The sequence below is a fragment of the Vicugna pacos genome, chromosome 23 (genome assembly GCF_048564905.1).
Source record: "Vicugna pacos chromosome 23, VicPac4, whole genome shotgun sequence".
Lineage (NCBI taxonomy): Eukaryota > Metazoa > Chordata > Mammalia > Artiodactyla > Camelidae > Vicugna > Vicugna pacos.
Window position 1 is genome coordinate 19,369,934 of NC_133009.1, and position 20,068 is coordinate 19,390,001.

At 36.1% G+C, this 20,068-nt stretch overlaps 1 protein-coding gene and 1 non-coding gene across 3 annotated transcripts in view; both read left to right on the forward strand.

Annotated features, from left to right (window-relative positions):
* Positions 1-20,068, forward strand: part of DRC8 (dynein regulatory complex subunit 8) — a 68,510-nt gene that overhangs the window by 17,449 nt on the left and 30,993 nt on the right. The window lies entirely within an intron of this gene.
* On the forward strand, positions 19,935-20,037 carry LOC116285272 (U6 spliceosomal RNA). The gene has a single exon (XR_004194939.1). It is a non-coding gene; the product is annotated as a U6 spliceosomal RNA (small nuclear RNA).

The window sequence follows — 20,068 nt, forward strand, 5'->3', positions numbered from 1 at the left end:
CTCAGTGGAGCTATGATGCCATATTCCTTGAAGGGCAGCCGATCACGCCCTCAGAGGTGAGCTTTTGTGGTGGCTACTCCCCACCCCCGTCCCCTTACCTCTGCTTTGCATGAATTGGAAGATTTAATTTGAAATTTTATCACATTAGCCGGAGTGAAGGTCTGGTACTGTGACTGCCAGGCAGCCAGTGGGGTTTTCATCACTATGTAAAACATTATGAAACGGGCCCCTGCTGCTTTCCTCCTGGCTCTGAGGGGCAACCCTGGGGTCTGGAATCAGACTTTCTGGGTTCATTCCTAGCTTTGTGACCATAACTTATATATTCTCTCTATGCCTCAATTTTTACATTTGCTGCATAGGATTGGTGTTAGTAAGTAGTTCTTAAAAATTTTTGGAGACTTGTGTGCATCTCCAGGACCCTTTTAGGGGCCTGTGAAATCAAAACTCTTTTCATAATAAATCTAAGACAGTGTGTGCTATTTTCATTCTCATTTTTCACAAAGTTTTTCAAAAGCTACATAATGTGTGATATTGCAACAGATTGAATGCAAAACCAGATATGAGAATCCAGCTGTCTTCTGTTAAGCCAGACATTAAAGAGATTTGCAAACATGTAAAACAGTGTCATTCTTATAATTAAATTTATTTTTTGTTTTGGAAAATATAGTTATTTTTCATAAAAATTATATTATTTACATAAACATATAGTGGGTTTATTGTTATGTCTAAATAATAAATAACGTTTTAAAATTTGAGGTTCAATTTGTAATATGGTAAATATAGATTAATATAACTCAGATAAACAAAAGTTCTTTATGGGTCTGAATAATTTTTAAGAGTGTAAAAGGGATTCTGAGACCAAAAAGTTTGAGAACCACTGTTATCAGTGGACATTTTTAAAGCTCTTAGAACAATATTAACTCAAATTTAAGCTTAGAACAATATTCGTTAGGATTATTATTCTACTTTATATTCTTGAAGTAAGACTTGCTTTTCCTCTATTTAATCTGGATTAGCAATATTATATTGTACTTGTAAGAACTTTTTATTTGTATCTGTATGTTCTGTTTGATCTTTTAAGTTCTGAAGCACTTCATTTTCTTTTTCATTTTCCTTGTCAAATAGTTTTTGAAAGTTGCGTCTTGGAAAACATCGAGGCAGGTTTTCAGTATCATTAAGGACATTTTTATTTTGCCACATACAAAATGTAGAACATTTTTACTTACATACATTTTCCTGCTCTTTGTTCAGATTTCAGTCAGTAAGAGTGAAAATTATATTTTTGAATAGATAATATATACACATGGGATAAAATTCTAAAGGTACAAAGAATATATAGTGATAGGTAAATCTCTTCAACTGGCTCTCCAGTTCCCTTTCTAAAGGCAAGATTTGTTATAAATTTCTCTAATTCTTCCAGAGATGGTCCATGCAAATACAAGTAAGTGTGTGTGTGTGTTTTTATTGTGGTAAGTAAACACTTTAACTACTTTAAAATACATAGTTCAGAAGCACTAGTTACATTTACATTATTGCCGTCCATCTCCAGAACTTCATCTTCCCAAACTGAATCTCTGTACCCTTTAAACAATAACTCCTCGCTCTCCCCTCTCCCCAGCTCCTGGCAACCACTCTTCTACTTTCTGTCTCATCTGTATGAGTTTGACTACACTAGGTTCCTCATGTAAGTGGAATCATATAATATTTGTCTTTTTGTGTCTGGCTTATTTCATTTAGTCTAATGTCTTCACAATTCATCCATGTTGCAGCATATGTCAGAATGCTAGTCCTTAAGGCTGAATAATGTTTCACTGTGTGTATATAGCACATTTTGTTTATCCATCCATCTGTCCATGGACATTTGAGTTGTTTCTACCTTTTGCCTGTTTGAATAGTGTTGCCATGAACATTGATGTACCACTGCCTTTTCAAGTCCCTGCTTTTAATTCTTTTGGTTGTATAGCCAGAAATAGGATTGGTAGATCATGTCGTAGTTCTATGTTTAATTTTTTGAGAAACCACCATACTATTTTCCATTGTGGCTGTACCATTTTACATTCTTACCCGCAAAATGCAAGGTTCCAATTTTCCACAACCTTGCCAACACTTATTTTATTTTTTTTTAAATAACTATCCCAGTAGGTATAAAGAGGAATCTTGTGATTTTGATTTGCATTTCTCTAATGATTAGTGATGTTGAGCATATTTTCATATACTTAACGGCCATTTGTCCATCTTCTTTGGAGAAATGTCTATTCAAGTCCTTTTCCCATTTTTAAATTGGATTGTTTGTTTGGTTGTTATTGTTGTTATTGTTGTTGTTTTTAATGTTGAATTGCAGGATGTATGTGTACTTTTGCCATAACTGGTGAGATAGCATATGAACCATTATGCACTTTGCTTTTTTTTTTTAACTTATAAATGTATCTTGGTGATTATTCTCTATTAGTATATAAGGAGCTTCCTCATTTCATTGTATGGATAAACCATGATATACTGAATTAACCTCCCATTGGTGGATATTTAGGTTGTCTCTAGGCTTTTGCTGTAATAGTCCATGTTGCAGAGAATATTTGAGTATGCATGTCATTTTGCAAAATTGAGTCTTTTTCTCTGGGATACATTCTTGGAAATATGTCAAAGTGCATGAATATTTTTGGTAGGTGTTAACAATATATTCTCTCACGTCATTATGAGTGTTCCTGTTCCCTCACTCCCTCTTAAACCAAGTTTAATTATCAAACTTTAGGACTGTTGGCCAATGTGATATGTGAAAATTAGAAACTCGGAGTTAATTTTCATTTCCCTAATGTTGGACATCTTGTGGTATGTCTGAAGACAAGTTGTATATCCTTTTGTTTAAACTGGCAGTTAATGACTTTTCCCCATTTTTTCCATTGAGTTATTTATCTTTTTGAATCTTAAAGATCTTAGCCTCAGTCTGTGAAATGTATGCCAAATGTTTTCTGACTATTTTTACTTTCTGACATTCTGAAATTTAAAAAAATCAATCAAATGACACAGCTTTTGAGTATGGATTTAACTTTGGAAAGCAAACTAGAGTCATTAGAGTAGCTTTAACAGAGTAAATTTAAATTACCCTGAATAAAGCTAGTTTGGTAACAAAATAACACACACCCCACAAGGAATGCCTCTGAAATAAGGAAGCTAATTTTGCTATGTAGCTGATAAATTTAATTTGAAAGTAACTCTAATCTTATTCATAAACATACCTAGTTTTTTTGTAATCTCTGTTCTTTCATCTTTGATTCTAACAATGAAAGTACACTAGAAGTCGGTGGAGTCAGTTACTAGCTCTATCAGTGATTTTTTTTTTTTCTTAATAGGCCACCTCATTTTTCTTATTTATAAAACTGAAATAATAATACCTGTACCACTTAAGCCACAAGAGTATTAAGAGTATCAAATGAAAAAATTATGAATGAATTTTGAAAAGTATATAAGGTTAGATCATTATATATTTTTAAATACTCCATTGCAGTCAATTCCAGAACAGACTGATACTCAAGAATTTGGTGAGCTAAGATGGCCCAGGGGTCAATCCTGGTATAAAAGTACTAGTCTTTCCCTGTTCTTCAGCCACATCCATCTGTGCCATTCCTAAGCTTCAGTGCCTTTGCAGAGTGGCCTTATTATTAGTATTTTAGACTATTCTGTGTTTACTTTATATCTGCCTCATCTATAAGGGACATTTCCTGTTGTTTTCTTAGTCTTTAGGCAAACTTTGTGCAGTCCAGCACCCCCAGGTATCCTCCTGCTAATGTGACAGGTCTCTTTTTCACTGCTTCCGTCTGAACTCAGCGTGAGTCTCTGGGGCACATAACAGCCTGTGTTCATCTGTTTTATTGATAAGGAGACCTAAGTTTCTCAAGCAGTTGGCAAGAACCTTGAGTGTATTAGGTCTTGTCTAAAATTCAGTAAGAAGTAGGTAATAAGAACTTTTTTGTAACGGATTAGAAATAACTCTTCCTAAGGGGACTATATAGTATACTACTATACTAGCAGTATAAATACTCTTCTGCTTCTTCACATTTAATGCTGTTTTTAAAGAGAAGTTAATACAACATTTCACACTCCATTTTTATCAGATAGTAAAAAGTGTGAGCATTGTGGAGAAATTGCATAGACAGTCTCCCCAAACAATTTTTATCCAAGAAAGCTTGAGGCCACTCAAAGAATTTTTGAGAAACTGGGCCTGCGTTTGTGGAATGGCAAAGTATATTATAAAAGAGGGATGGGATTGTTGGCCCTACAAACCCCTTGATAGGGACTGAATTATAAAACCTAGGGTTTACTCATACAGTGATAGTTCACACATATGAATGCAATAATTGATAGACTAAGACTATGTCTGTAACTTGGATAAATTTCAAAAATAATGCTGAGTTTAAAATATTACAAAAGAAAGTAAACATTATGATACCACATATGTAAATTTTAAACACACAGAGTGACACTGTATTTTTTATGAAGACAAAGACATGTGTGGGAATGATAAATATCCTCAGGATAGCAGTTGCATCTCTGAAGATGAAGGAAGAAAGGATGGACAGTGGGATTTAGCTGTTTTTAAAATGTTTTATACTTGGGACAAAATCTGAAGCAAATGTTACAAAATACTAACTTCTGTTAAATCTTGGTATTAGATATATGGCTGTGTATAATTTTTTTTTTCTGTCCTATTCTCTGAAATAGTTCACAATTACACATAAAAATAAGTATTTTTGAAGAGTGGTTTATACTTTTTTATTTTACTATCTCATTTTCAAGTTGCTTTGTAAAAAAATGGTTGGCTTGTAATGGCCTCTTGATGAAATGTGATTAAAGAATCACTTAAAGAAAATTTGAAAAAATTATTCCAAATCCTACCTCCTGAAATAATAATTGTTATTGTCTGATAACTATCATTTTAGGCCTCTTTTTGTCCATGTGTAATAGGATAAATGGATAGGAGGGTGGGAAGTTAATAAGAAAGAAGAAATGAAGAAAGGGAAGGAAGGAAAAAGAAAGAAATTATGGAAGAAAAAAAATCTAGAATATAATCTCCACAAGGGCAGGGATTTCTGTGTGTTTTGTTTACATCAGTACCTAAAACTATACTTGGCACATAGTAGACAACCAGTACATACTTACTAAAGGAATAAAAGGAGAGGACTATACCTATAAAAATAAGATCACAGTAATAATACTTTTAACAAATTTTAAATTCAGAAAAGATAACAAGAAAAAGATTAAGGTTGTGGTCATTGTGCCTGTTTTTTAAACAACTGCCCAATTCAGATGTAATAGTATCAGTCGAATTCCTGCTGTAAAAGATGAGAATGTTAGCACTTTAAAAATTCCTTCCACTTTTTACAACTCTCTCAACCCTGCCCAGTTTATCTTGGGTATATTATTTTTGCACTGGCAAGGTAGAATATTCATACTTTGTTGAGTGTTCATGCAGTCTTTTAGTATATTTTTTCTGTGTTTGAATGAAATTACTGCTAACCACCATTTCCCCCTCCATCCTGGAATTTCTTATTGGTTTATTTCTGTTGTCTAGACTCTACTGTCAACTTTTTTTCCGAAAATACTCATGGATATTTTCCCCTGAGTTCTTTTGTCTTTAAAATGTTTGTTTACACTTGAATACTTTGTACTTGAACGATATTTTATAAATGTTTATCATTATTTTTAATGGCTACAAAGCATTCCATTGTGTGACTGCACCATAATTTGACATATCTTCTAATTTTGGAAATTTGAGTTGTTTGTAATTTGATGTTACCATTGCCTCAGGGCTAAAATTATTCACGTGGAATTGTTCAGAGACTTTATCCCTTTCCTAGAATGCCAAAAAATAAATCCTGTAAGCCCAAGTTCTTTTCTACCTTTTCCTGAAGAGGAAGACTTTTGTTATTGGGAGATAGGGTATCTCAATCTACATAATTAATTCTGGCAGTAGGACAGTGGGGGAGATAAGAAACTGCTATGGTCTGAATGTTTGTGTACCCCCCAATTTTACACGTTGAAACCCTAACCCCCAATGTGATGGTATTTGGATGTGGGGCCTTGGGAGGTGATTAGGTCATGAGGGTGGGGCCCTCTTGATTGGGATCAGAGTCCTTATGAAAAGAGACCGGAGAGCTGGCTCATCCCTTCCACCATGTGGGGTTACAGCAAAAAGATGGCTGTCTAGGGGGCAGGTTCTCAGCAGTCACCAAATCTGCCTGTGCCACGATCTTGAACTTCCTAGCCTGCAATTGTGAGAAATAAATATATGTTGTTTTTAAGCACTCAGTTTGTGGTATTTTGTTATAGCAGCCTGAACAAAGACAGAAACTCACTCTGAAATTGGAAGAAAAGCTTGATAAAGATATTAAAGGGGAAAGTAAGATTTGAGAGAGAGTAGTGGATCTTAAACAGTTACAGGATATGAGGAAAATAATCAGGAAAGGCAATTAAATTTTTTAGAAAATACTTTTGAATAGATGATATATTCACATGGTTAAAAAATTCAAAGAGAACAAAATACAGAGAAGAGTCCCTCTAAGCCCTTTCCACCAGCCATTCAAAACCCCTCCAAAATATTAGCAACTAAATTAGTACTAATTTCTAGGGATCATTCCAGAAATACGCTATGAATGTACAAAGAAATGGATGCATGTTATTTTCTTACCCCTCCCCGCCTTTTTTAAAACTCAAATGATTACATACTTTAATAGTGTAATACTGTTCTCGTGGGATGAGATGAAAACTGTGATGAAGTTCATTTTTATGGCTTCTCAGTAGCCTTAAAGTAGGAGTTTGGAATGCATGTAGTTCTCCAGGTGATCTTAGGGTAAGTCCATAAATGTGTTGGTTTTAATGTATTGGATGGTATCACAAAGGGTGTGGGGCCCTAGGTATCCCAGTAAACTGTGTCTCAGTCTTTATAGATGGAAGTTGATTAGTAGGATGGCATTGTGACAGAAAAATAACACTGGGGTTCAGGCTCCCCTCTTCACTTAATTGCCTGTTTTGATGAAGAAGACCTTTCTATTTGATATCTTTGGAGGTCAAGTTTGCTTGACTCTGGATTGTAGGTGCCTTTCTGTTGTTCTTATTGTACTGTCTAGATCAGGTCCAAATTTTGCTGTTATGTCTGCAAAAAGTAGGAGCAAGAGGCTCTCTGAGTATTGGTGGTCTCAGGGAGTGTACTTCCTGGGGCCTCTGGGCATATAATTCCTGTGGCCTCCGAGTGTGTACCCTCTGTGGCTTCCAAGTTCGTACTCCTGTAGCTTCAACCTGTTCTCCTTAACATAGGAAATAAAACATTGGATTCATATGAAAACTATCAGCATTATTAAATGTGGAAGACTCAGTGCAAATGCATAACATAGAATATTTCATGGCAGTATCTTCATTAGCTTTAAAAGTTAAGAGGGGACACTAATCCAAGAAGCATTACCATGTACTCAGATGGCCACAGGCATGTTTGGAAATCTGGCTCCCTCTCTTCAAATCTGCTGGTTGCAGTCTTTCAGGTTGCATGGGACCAAATAATCTTTAAGTTTTCGCAGTTAATGCAAGTATATTGTAAGGATGTATTTGGAAATTAGTGATATACAGAGTAGTTATTTCTAATATAAGGAATAAGCAAAAAACTTGCTGCAGTGACATTCAAGCCTCTTAGCACACTGAACGGCATTTGTTGCCATTAAGGGGATACAGGGCTCTTGTATTTCAGCCATCACTTTGTGACTCCACTTCAACTCTAGCAGTCTAACATGCTGGTGATTTTACTCTTATATTTCTGTTCCCTCTCTTCCAGATTCTTCTTCCTATTGACTTGCTAGTTACTGATTTAACCTCCAGTGTGTGTCCCCTATCCATTTGCTTCTACTTACTTACGGCTTCTGATGCCTTATGATTCTGCTTACTGCTTTCCCTGTGTTATTCTTCTTCCATCTCATCTGCATCCCTCTATGTCTTCCTTTAAAACTCCCAAGAAAGAGAAAAGTCTGCTTTGGTTATTTGTCAATATTGAGTAGAGAGTGCTTTTCTTGAGCAGAGCTCTTATGATAGACAAGATAGGCCTCTCTTTTGCAGGCCTATAGAGAGAGATCGTTTTTTGGTTGAGTAGCCATCTCTGGTTAAAGTAGCTATGCTTGGCGAGGCGGATCAATTTGTACAAAGCATAATAATCGATACATTAAGAAACTCTCAGAAGTACTGGATTTGTCAATTACCTTACCGCCTATCTGGTATGGTTACCCCTAAATCCTGATCAGGTTATATAAGCCTAATATTAGGCCATTCCAACCCAGTTTCTAAGCCAGTTGGAAGGAACCCTGTGATAAACTTACTGGTTTCTTAACAGTCCCCATCCCCCTTCCTTGGTAGTGCTAGTGATTCATGTCGTGGTGGTTGACTGGTCGAGGTTGGGTGGTCCGGATGTTTTCCTCTCTTCTCCAGCACATAGCTAACCTGTACTTCCTAGACTGTCTTGCAGATAGAGGGAGGCTGGGAATTATGACTGAGTTTTAGCCAGTGGAGTGTAGGTGAAAGTGACATGTGCTGCTTCTAGGCCTGATCCATCAAGACCTCCGTGTGTGATCCTCCAGGCCTTTTTCTCCTTCTAGTTTGATACATGAGGGTGACTTGCATTGCAAGTCACGTATTGAAAATGATGGAACCACAAGATGAAAGGAGCTGGGCCCCTGATGATTTTCTTGGAGGAAAGCCACCTAGTGATCAGGAAGACTCATTTTAAATTTAATGTAAGACATTAGGTGACAGTAGTATCATGCCACTGGATGTTGGAGTTATAACAAGTGACCATTATCCTCACAGATTGTCATTACTGAATTTTCCTCACAGGAACTCAAGGAAGGGTTTGGGGCCCCTAGATACCTTACTAAGCTATGTCCTAGGCTGATGACGTCAAGAAGAGGAGTCGTCATTGTTTTGCTGCTCTGATCAAGCATGACATGAAGCACACCTCCCTTTAAGACTTCAAATCACACAGGCTATGGATATCAGATACATTGTTTGAAATTGCCCCAAGTTTAGTTGGAGGGGAGTGAGAAGGGCATTAGGGGTAACTAGTGGCCCCACCTTGTACACAGAGCTAGTAACTTTGTCTTCACCATAGTCAGTTGTAGCAGTGGAATTCAGTGTTCTGTATGTTCTAGATAGAATGAGTGACAGAAACCTCATCCTTTCATCTATGGAGATAATAAGGCAAGGTGTCTAAATCTGTTCTTTCCCTGGGAGGAGGTGAGAAAGAGGACTGGTGTGGGTTCTATTCAAGTGGCTTGAAAGAGAGAAGATCTGGTTACAGTAGCAGGGTCCCAAGGAGCATGGGAATTCACTGTTTTCATCTGGAAAGGGTTCAGAAACAAGTGTTTAGAGGTGCCACTGTATAATGCAGTAATGAAACCAGGCCAGAAGCCAGGCCGTAAGCACTGTAATTTATACCAGCTTTTGGTTTATTTAAAGGTATGGTGGCCCACCAGCCCCTAAACCATCATCTTCTTCTGTTTCTTTTTGAATTACTGAGAAGTGACACTCAGATGTCTACTTTTTTCTGAAAACTGCTGAGGCATTTTGTGATAGTTTCCAATCTCCCCCCTGAGAGTCATTTTAAGCTTTCCTTTGCTAACTTAACTCTAAGAATATTTATGTTTTTAACTGAAAGCTTGTATTTCTTGTCTTCCCTAAGTTATAAACTTACTTAAGACAACTTGGTGCCTGCCATATATATTTAATATTTGGGTTTTGCAATATGTACAACATTGTCTGTATACAGTATCAATAATATTAGCAAAAGGTATATATCTAGCTGTGAGGAGTTATTAGGAAATGAAAGTGTAAAGGAGGGTTGGGACCAGATAGTGAGTGAGTGAGTGCTGCCCGAGGAAGCCTGGATTTGGTTATGTGGGCAATACAAAGCCATAAGCGTAGAGAAGTGGTGAGGCTAGACTTGGGTTTTTAGAAAGGAAACCAGCTGCAGGATGGTGGCTAGGTTGGCACGTGGACTGAAGCAGTGGTTCCTACTGCTGGGTGCACATTAGAATCATCTGGGGAGCTAGAAATCATACCCACACAGAAAATGAGCAAAGACCTGAACAAGGACTTGAAGAACACGTTTCAATGGCACAAAGTCTCACAGTAGCAGGTACAGACTAGGGTATGTGGAGCAAGAGGGATTCCCATACTCTGTTCAAGGGGATCTTAATTAGAGCTTGGGAAAAACCCTGGATAACTGTGTCTGTGTGGTGTGGAGCTGCCCACAGGCTCAGATTGTTGGCATCGCAAGCGGAAGAGCAACATAGAGCTGGCAGCGAGAGCTCTCCAACCTAACAGGGCTTAGTCCTGAGCCCACAGCCCAAAGCCAGGCGGGAAGGAGGATGTCTCCACGGGGCAGGCGGGGATAGCATAGCGTAAGTGCTTTAGCCGCACCCTCACAAGTAACAATCCCTTTTGATAACTAAGCTTTCCTTGGGATTCACCCTGATGTCAGTATTCTGCTGAGTTATCCTCTCCCGGAGGCAGTGAACAAGGAATGCTCTAGCCACCTAGGTTGGGGGAAGGGTACAAAGAATTATGGATGCAGAAGTCCCATTATTATTCCAAACTATCCCACTACACAGATGTTCTACATATACAACAAGCAAAAACAGCAACAAAAGTTTCTGCCCAATAAACCCCACCTCCAAATATTCTATCATTGTCTTTTTCTTCATAGCTAAGACTCTTAATAAGGAGTGTGCTTTTTTTTAAACATAAGGAGTTTGCTTTTATTGATAACCTTCACTTTGTTCATTCTTCAACATGCAGTTTGCAATTTGACTGCTGTCTCCAACCCCGTAACCTATCCAGACTGTTTCCTGAGGTCACTAGTTGTCTCTTCCCTTGTTTTCCTTGACATCACCTTTTGTTTTCACCCAACATCTCCGACTCTTATCTCTCAGCTCCTTTTTGCGACAACTGTCCCTCTTTGGCTTATTAATAATCACCAGAGTTTCATCTTCATCCCTCTTTTCACTTTGCACCTTTTCCTGGGAAATCTCATTCGTACCCAAATTTGGAGCTCAAGCTAGAACAATTTTAAAGTCTATACACAACTCTTAGGTCAAAGGGGAAATTTGAAGACAATGAAATTGAAAACTCCTAGAAAATAACCGTAATGGAAATGAGATATGAACACAACATTGTAAAATGACTATTACTCAATTAAAAAACGTTAAAAAAAATAAAAGCATCAATACAAAAAAAAAGAAAGGTGAGATATGAAATGGAAATGACATCAGAATCTATGAGATATAATGAAATCAAAACTCATTAAAAGCCTATATCAAGAAAAATAAAAGCATAAAAATGAATAGAACCTTCAACTCAAAAACCTAGGGGAAAAGGGTAAACTGAGAGAAAGCAGAAAGGAAGCATTAGAGAAGATAAAAAAAGAATGGAACTGGAAAGCAGGAAAATAGTAGGAACTAATAAATAACATAAAGAGCTTTTTTTTGTAAAAGGCTAAAAGAGATAAACCACTGGCAATTTTTTTTTTCAAGGAAGGACAAATGCACAAATGACTTGAGGGAAATAACCATCAAAACAGAGGAAATTTTAAAATATAAGAGAGTAGTTTGTACAATTTTATAAATAAATTTGAAAATCTAGCTGAAGAAAGCAACTTTCTAGTTAAATATAATTTGTCAAAGCTTATCCTAGCCTTGTGTATGTGGATTGGAACACTTAATATTATTGAGATGGCAATACTCCCCAAATTAATCACCACATTCAGTACAATCCCTATCAAAATCCCAGTTGCTCCTTTTTTTTTTTTAAGTAATTGACAGGCTGATCCTAAATCATGTGAAATTGCAACAGACCAAGAATAGCCAAAAACAATCTTGAAAAAAAAAAGAACAGAGTTGAACTCAACACTTACTGATTTCAGAATTTACTACAAAGCTATAATAATCAAGACTCTGTGATACTGAAATAATGGCATATGGCTAGACATTGTAGATAAATGGAATAGAGTTGAGAATCTAGAAATAAACCCTTACATTTAGGATCAGCTGATATTCAACAAAGTTGGCAAGTCAATTCAACGGAGAAAGAAAAGTCTTTCCAACAAATGGTGTTGATACAAGTGGTTATCCACATGCAAATGAATGAAGTTGGACTCTACAGCATACCATATACAAAAATTAACTCAAAATAGAGGTAAAAAAAACTAAATGTAAGAGCTAAAAGTATAAAACTTTTGGGAAAAAAACATTGGTGTAAATCTTTGTGACCAAGGATTAGGGCGTCATTTCTTAGATATATGACACCTAAAGCACAAACAACCAAGGGGGAAGAAATGGATAAATTGGACTTCATCATAATCAAAAGCTTCAATGGACACCATAAAGAAAATAAAAAGACAGCCACAGAATGGGAGAGAATATTTGCAAATCATGTATCTGATAAGGGCCCAGCATCCAGTATACAGGAAATCTTATAACTCAATAATAAAAATACAAATAACTCATTTAAAAAATGGGAAAGGATTTAAATAGATACTTCTCCAAAGAACACATTTAACAGCTATACACAGGTGAAAATATGCCAAACATCGTTAGTTGTTAGGGAAATGGAAATCAACCGCACAATGAAATACTACTTCAGATCCACCAAGATAATTTTTAAAATGTAAAATAGCAAATGTTGGTGAGGATGTGGAGAAATTAGAACCCTCATACTCTGCTGGTGGGAATCTAAAATGGTACAGCCACTTTAGAAAACAGTTTTGTAGTTCTTCAAAAAGTTAAACATAGAGTTAACATATGACCCAGGAATTTCATTTCTAAGTATATACTCAAGAGAAATGAAAAAAATATGTCCATACAAAAACTTGTATATGAATGTCCAAAGCAGCATTATTCATAATACCCAAAAAGTAGAAACAGCTCAAATGTCCATCAGCTGATGAATGGATAAACAAATAGATTATATCCATATATTGGATATTATTCAACCATAAAAAGGGAATGAAGTACTGATTCATGCTACAGCATGGAAGAACCTTGAAACCATTATTCTAAGTGAAAGAAGCCAGACAACGAAGGCCATATATGACACTTAATATGGAATGTCTGTAATAGGCAGATCCATAGAAACAGATAATAGATTAATGACTTGAAGAGGTAGAGAGGAGAATACAAAGTGACTGCTAACAGGTATGGGGATACTTTTGGGATGATGAAGATGTTCTAGGATTAGATAGTAGCAATGGCTGCTCATCATTGTGAATATACTAAAAACCACTAAATTATATACATTAAGAAAAAATCAATTGCCAAAAAGAAAAAGAAAAAAAATAAACAAATAAAAACCTGATCCCAGTAAAGATAGAAAATCTAAAAATCTAAACATACTAATTTCCATAGAATCAATAGGTAAGTTTTCAAAGAACTCTCTCACGAAAAGGCTTCAATTCAGACAGTTTCATGGGAAAATTCTGTCAAACCTAAAAAAAAAAAAAAAAAAAAAAAAATTAATCCCAGTAGGACTTAATCTCTCCTGGAAAATAAGAAAAGAAGGAAAACTTCCAAATTCTCTTTCAGAAGTGAGTATAATGTTGATAAAGATTACATTAAGAAACCCTGCAGAACAATCTTATTTATGAACATCTATACAAAAATTATAAATAAAATACTAACAACAAAATGCAATAGCACATTAAAGCAAAATGGGATTCATTTCAGGAATGAAACAATAGTTTTATATTAGGAGAATTAATATATTTCATCATATTAGTAGATCTGAGAAGAAATAGCATAGGATCATGTTTATAGACACTTAAGAAGCTTTGACAGAATTCACACATTCATAATTTTGAACATATATATTGCAGGAGAGAGAGAAGATACTTATCATAGAAATTAGCTCATGTAATTATGTAGGCCAAGAAGTCCGCAAGCTAGAGAATCAAAAAGTCCATGGTGTAATTCATTCTGAGTCTGAAGGCCTGAGAAATAGGGGAGCTGATGGTGTAAGTCTGAGTCCAAAGGCTCAACAATCTGGGGGCCAGTGGTGTAAATCCTGGTCTGAGTCTGAAGGCCCAAGAATCAGGAGCATGAATGTCCAAGGACAGGAGATGCATGTTTCAGCTCAAGCAAAGAGAACAAATTTGTTCTTCCTCCACTTTTTGTTCTCTTCAGCCTTCCAACAGAATGAATGATGTGCACCCAAAACGGCAAGGGCAGTCTTCTTTACTAAGTCTACTAATTCAGGTGCTAGATTCTGGAGACACACTCACAGACACACTCAAATAGTTTTACCATCCAACTGGGCATCCCTTAAGCCCAATCAAGTTGACACATAAAATTAACCATCACACTCAATAAAGTAGTCTTGAGAAAATATTTCCTTAACATGAAATATGTGTTGCATATTCAGTTTTTTACTTAATGAGGAGCACAATCAGCATTTCCGCTAAAGTCAGAAACAAGAAAAGAATATCCGTATTTGTCTTTATTGTTTAGTATTAACTAGAAGCTTTAGCCAACACAATTAGACAAGTAATAACAGAGGCATAAATATTGGGTACAAAATGGTAGAATGTAGAAAAGATAGAAGAAAGAACCATCTCTATTTGCACATATGAAGTCAGAAATATCTAGAAAACAAAAAAATCAATGGAAAAATTACTGCAAAGAAAAAGTTTAATAAGGTTGCAGGAAATAAAGTTAATACACAAAAATCAAAAGCCTTCAATTATACAAATAATGACCAGTTAGGTGATGTAGTGGAAGATAAGACCCACTTACAATAGCAACAAAAAGGCTTACATTTGTAGACATAAATATAACCAAAAAAATACAAATGCCACATTAGGAAAACCTGAAAGATATGAAAATAGACTTGAACAAATGGAAAGACATGCCATGTTTTTGAATAGGAAGACTTGAAATCATGAAGACGTCTAGTAATCCTAAATTAACTTGTAAACTTAACATAAACAGTCAAAATATCAACAAATCTTTTCTGGAGCTAGATAAGTGAATTTAATGTTCATATGAAAAAATAAAAATGCTGATTAAGGAGAGTAAGGAGGTGAGTTTGACTTTATTTGATACTAAAACATATTACAGATAAGATTAGGAGTTTGGGATCAATAGATACACATACTATATATAAAGCAGATAAACAACAAGGACCTACTATATAGCACAGGGAGCTATATTTCAATTTCTTGTAATGAGCTGTAATGGAAAAGAATCTGGAAAAAAATACATATATGTATTATATGTATAACTGAATCTCTTTGTTGTACATACACATGAAATTAACATTGTAAATCAACTACATTTCAATAAAAAATAAGAATTAAAACCAAAAAATATTATGAATCCTTTACAATTAAATAAAAGAGTATGGCAAAACAGACCAATGAAATAGAACAGAAAATCCAGAAATTGTCCCAAGTGATGTGGAAAGTTAATAAATACATGATATAGATGACATCTCTAGTGAATAGGAAAAGATAAACTCAACAACTGGGTACCCACTTGAAAAAATATAAAATCTGTACTCCAGGTTGTATACCAAGATAAAGTCTATATGCAACAGAAATCTAAGTGTAAAACATAAAATCTTATAAGTATTATAAAACATATGGGTGAATTCATTTATGAACTTGGAATGCAGAAAATGACTCAAAACAAAATCCAGAAGTAAAAAGAGTGACACATTCATCCACATAAATTTTTTCAAGCTAAAAAAAATCATTAAAAATCAAAAGATAAATGACAACTTGAGAAAATGTTATATTTTGGCTAATATCCCTAATATGTAAAAGTGGTACCTCTTTAAAAATATCTCATTAACCAGAAATCTCCATTCTTTGCTCATAGGGAAAAAAGGAACTTGATATGCTATTATTTTAAAATTTAATCTTTTCAGTTTTAAAAAGCATATTATTTTGAAATTAATTTTAGAGTTACAGAAATGCAAAAATAGTATAGAGTGTTCCTGTGTATCCCTCAACCACCTTCTCCTAATGGTCACATCTTATATAACCATAGTACAATGATCAGAATCAAGAAATTAACATTTATTTAAAACCATGAACTAAACTGTAGATCTGACTGATTTGCAGTGGCTTTTCCGCTGATCTCCCTTCTCTGTTCCAGGATCCAGTGCAGAATCAATCCTATGTTACATTTAGGTACAGTATCTTTTAAGTCCTCCAATCTGTGATAGTTCCTCAATCTTTCTGTCTTTCATGACCTTGATACTTGCGAAAAGCCCAGGTCAGTGATTTTGTAGAATGTCCCTCAGTTTGGGTTTGTCAGATGTTTTCTCATGCATAGCTGAGGTAATGCATTTTAGGCAAGAATACCATAGAAGTGATTTGTATTCTTCTCAGAGCATCACATCAGGGGGTACTTGATGTTGATACGTCTTGTTGCTGATGTTAACCTTGCTCTCTTGGTTAAGCTAGTGTCTGCCAGGTTTCCCCCATAAAAAGAAATTATTATTTTTCCCTTTGTAATTGGTAAATGTCTTGGGGAGATACTTCACTACTGTGCCAACATCCTATTTCTCCTCAAACGTTGCCCACTAATTTTAGCATCCATTGGTTGATCTTACTGGAAACAATGATTTACTGTAGTGTTTGTCAAATGCTGTTTCAGTGTTGTTTCTTAAATAGAGAATTCCAGGACAGTGAGCTTTTTGTTTGTTTGTTTTGTTTGGGCATGAGCAGCCATTTGGCCACGTTGAATTTGGAATTACTTAGACTTTTGCAACAATGAAGTGTTTTAGTCAATTAATTTAGCAAACGTTTATTAAATCCTTGTTATAACCAAAATATCTGTGAGAAATACGAAAAAGGCATAGTGATTCTGGTCTGCATCTAAGTCTTTTTCTCTTTCACTACTTTTCATCCCAAATTACTCTAACCACCATGATTTGTTCTGAGAAGATGTTATTGCAAGAGTGCTGAGAGACAGAGGCTCAGGAGTCAGAGGATGGGGACTAGCTTCTGGTTCTGCTCCATCCTAGTTATGTTCCAAAGGGTGGGTCAAATGACTTTTCCAAGTTCCAGTTTCCTTATTTTTGAAATGGGGATTATAATATGGATTGATGTGACAATTAAATGGGTGAATTTATAGAAAACTATTCATTCATTATTCAACAAATATTTATGGAGTCCTCAATAGGTGTAAGCTCCTTTTCGGTGGTGGAACACAGCAGTGAAAGGCCTCTGTCCTTATGGAGCTTGCATTTTAGAAGGAACAGACAGGCAATATACAGGTAAACAGACAGACATAATTTCAGATGGCAGTAAGTGCTACAAAGTAAATAAAACAGGATGTGGTAATAAAATGTGCTATAAAGAAAATAAAATCGGGTGATGTATTAGAGAATGATGGCTGGTTAGGTGGAATTAAACAATTTAAGCATTCTGGTCGGGGAAGGTTTCTCTGGAGATAATTTTTGAGTTAAGATTTTTAGGATTAGGGGCCAGCTGTGTCATGAACTGGAGGAGAGCAGCTATAAAGGCGCTATGAAAGGAAGAGGTTTCGTGTGTCAGAGAAGAGCAAAAAGGACTGTGTAGCTGGGAGGAGAGTGGTATAAGGTCAAGTCAGAAAGGTCAGCAGGGGCCAAGTTGTGTAGAGCCTTATAGGTCATGCAGAGGAGTTTAGATGATCAGTGCAGTTGGGAGCCCCTGAAGGGTTTTAAGAAGGAGAATTATATGCTATGATTTTTCACTTTTGAAAGATTGTTCTGGCTGCTGGGAGGAGAATGGGTTGAGGTGGTTGGTCATAGCAGAAGCAGAATGGCTACAGTGAGGACTGTTGCTGTGGTCCAGGCCAGAAGGAACGGTGGGCAGAGAGAAAGGTGGTGGTAGGAGGCATATCATCATAATTATTATTATTGTTTTGGGCCGAATTGCATTCCCCTAGAAGTCCTGGCTCTAATGCCTAGTACCTCAGAATATAATTATTTGAGACTAAGGTCTTTAAAGATATGATTAAATTAACATGAGTGCATCAGGGCCGGCCCTAATCTAATCTGGTTTGTGGCCTTGACTAGAAGAGAAAATTTGGACACACAGAGAGACACCAGAGATGCATTCATGCAGAGGAGAGACCATGTGACGACACAGCAAGAGGGTAGCCATGTGCAAGCCAAGGAGAGGGGCCTCAGAGGAAACTTAACCTGCCAGCACCTTGATCTTGGATTTGTAGCCTCCAGAAAATAAAACCTAGTCTGTGGTGTTTTGTTATGGCAGCCCTAGCAAGCTAGTTCAGTTATGATGATGATAATGATGGCGATGGTGATTTCTTCATAGTATTTATCACTGCCTGAAATTATCTCCTACGTGTGTGTGTGTGTGTGTGTGTGTGTGTGTGTACTTTCTCCCACCTGATTGTGAGTTCCATGGTCAGAGCAGAGACCTTGTCTGTCTAATTCATGACAGTAACTACACTGCTTAGGGCAGTGCCCGGGCCACAGCAAATGAAAAGTAAAGCTGTCATTAAATTACTTATTTATTATATCTCCTCTCTATGTAATATCCAACATTTTATAGAACCTTTTTCTCTATGATACACAGGAGATCCAGAGTTCCTCATTTGAAGGCTGCAAACTAGCACATGGGGATATATAAGAAATAATACTGTAACAAGTTAGAACCAAAAGGTTTTCAGAAAGCATATTTTAGCAGTATAAAAGTGATCCTCACTTGATTACAGGGACCTTTGGAAAAAGAGGCTCTCTTTTTTGAACGGAGTAGTTCTGTTGAATAAGATTAGCTATTATTTCAGCTTCATTTCCTGGCTTTTGCAAAAATAAGGTTAGTCTGTGAAAAATGCCTTCCACAAGGGCAGCGTCTTCATTTTGCTTTTTGTTGTACCTGGCACATAGTAGTGTTTAATACATATTTATTAAATAATCATTTTCAAATCCTGCTGTGTTCCTTCTTAGAAACTTTTGTACTGCTCTAAACCTTCTCTCATACACAGCCAAGTGTCACCTATTTCATAGAGGAGGTACAATGTTTTGCCTGTTATTCCCTCCATTAGAATTACCATTGTCCTGAACTTTGTGATCTTTTTGACCTTAGACTGCCCTTAGACTGAAGACTCACAACCCAGCTCAATGCTACTGGCTCCACCTTGTGTCAGGAACATGATACTGCATCCACTGAATTGCCAGCTTACCAAGAACCAGGCTGGTCCTGGCCAAATGTTTTAAGTGGTCCGATGGCTGCATACAAATTAAATGATGATGCCACTATTGGACAACTTTATTGTGACTCATTTGTTATGATATGATTTGCCTCCATGTCTACTACTCTGTATATGGTGCAGGTACAGAAACAAATTCTTAGTATTAGCCATAATACTCCTTTTGGAGTTAGTTTGTAGTCCTAACAACATAAGGGAAAATCTACTCTGACAAAAGAAATCTCTCTGCAGATTTTAAGGACTTTAAATCAAACAGTTGATTTTAATTTTCTCTGGAAGTACTACCAAAATTGAGGTGTTGGTAATTTTTAAAAAATCCCATGACGTTGATTTAAAAGGAAGAAAGAAATTTCCAAAGGAAAAAAGATTAAAAAATTTTTTTTCACTGAGGTTGTATTCGATTTCTGCTTTGTGTATGTATTATAACACTAAATGAGTTAGTCCTAAGCATGCTGCTTATATAGGAGATGCACCTGTCTAGAGATGCAGGGCAGAAGTCACTTGACCTGTCTGAATGAAGTCACTGGGGCTCACTGGATCAGTGGTGTGCTGGAGCGAAATCATGGTGACTTGTAGCAGCTCACAAGAGCTGATGGGCAAGTTTTCAGGAAATTTGCAAGCCACTATTAAACCTAATTTATATAAAAGTAAATTTTACAAACTTACAAGTAAATTATATTAAAAACAAATATGCTCGCTTGGGCAGCACTTATACTAAAATTGGAATGGTGCAGAGAAATTATGGCCCCTGCACAAGGGTGACACATGAACTCAGGTAACGTTCTATACTTTTTCAGGTGGTTCTGTATAAAATGCAAAATAAA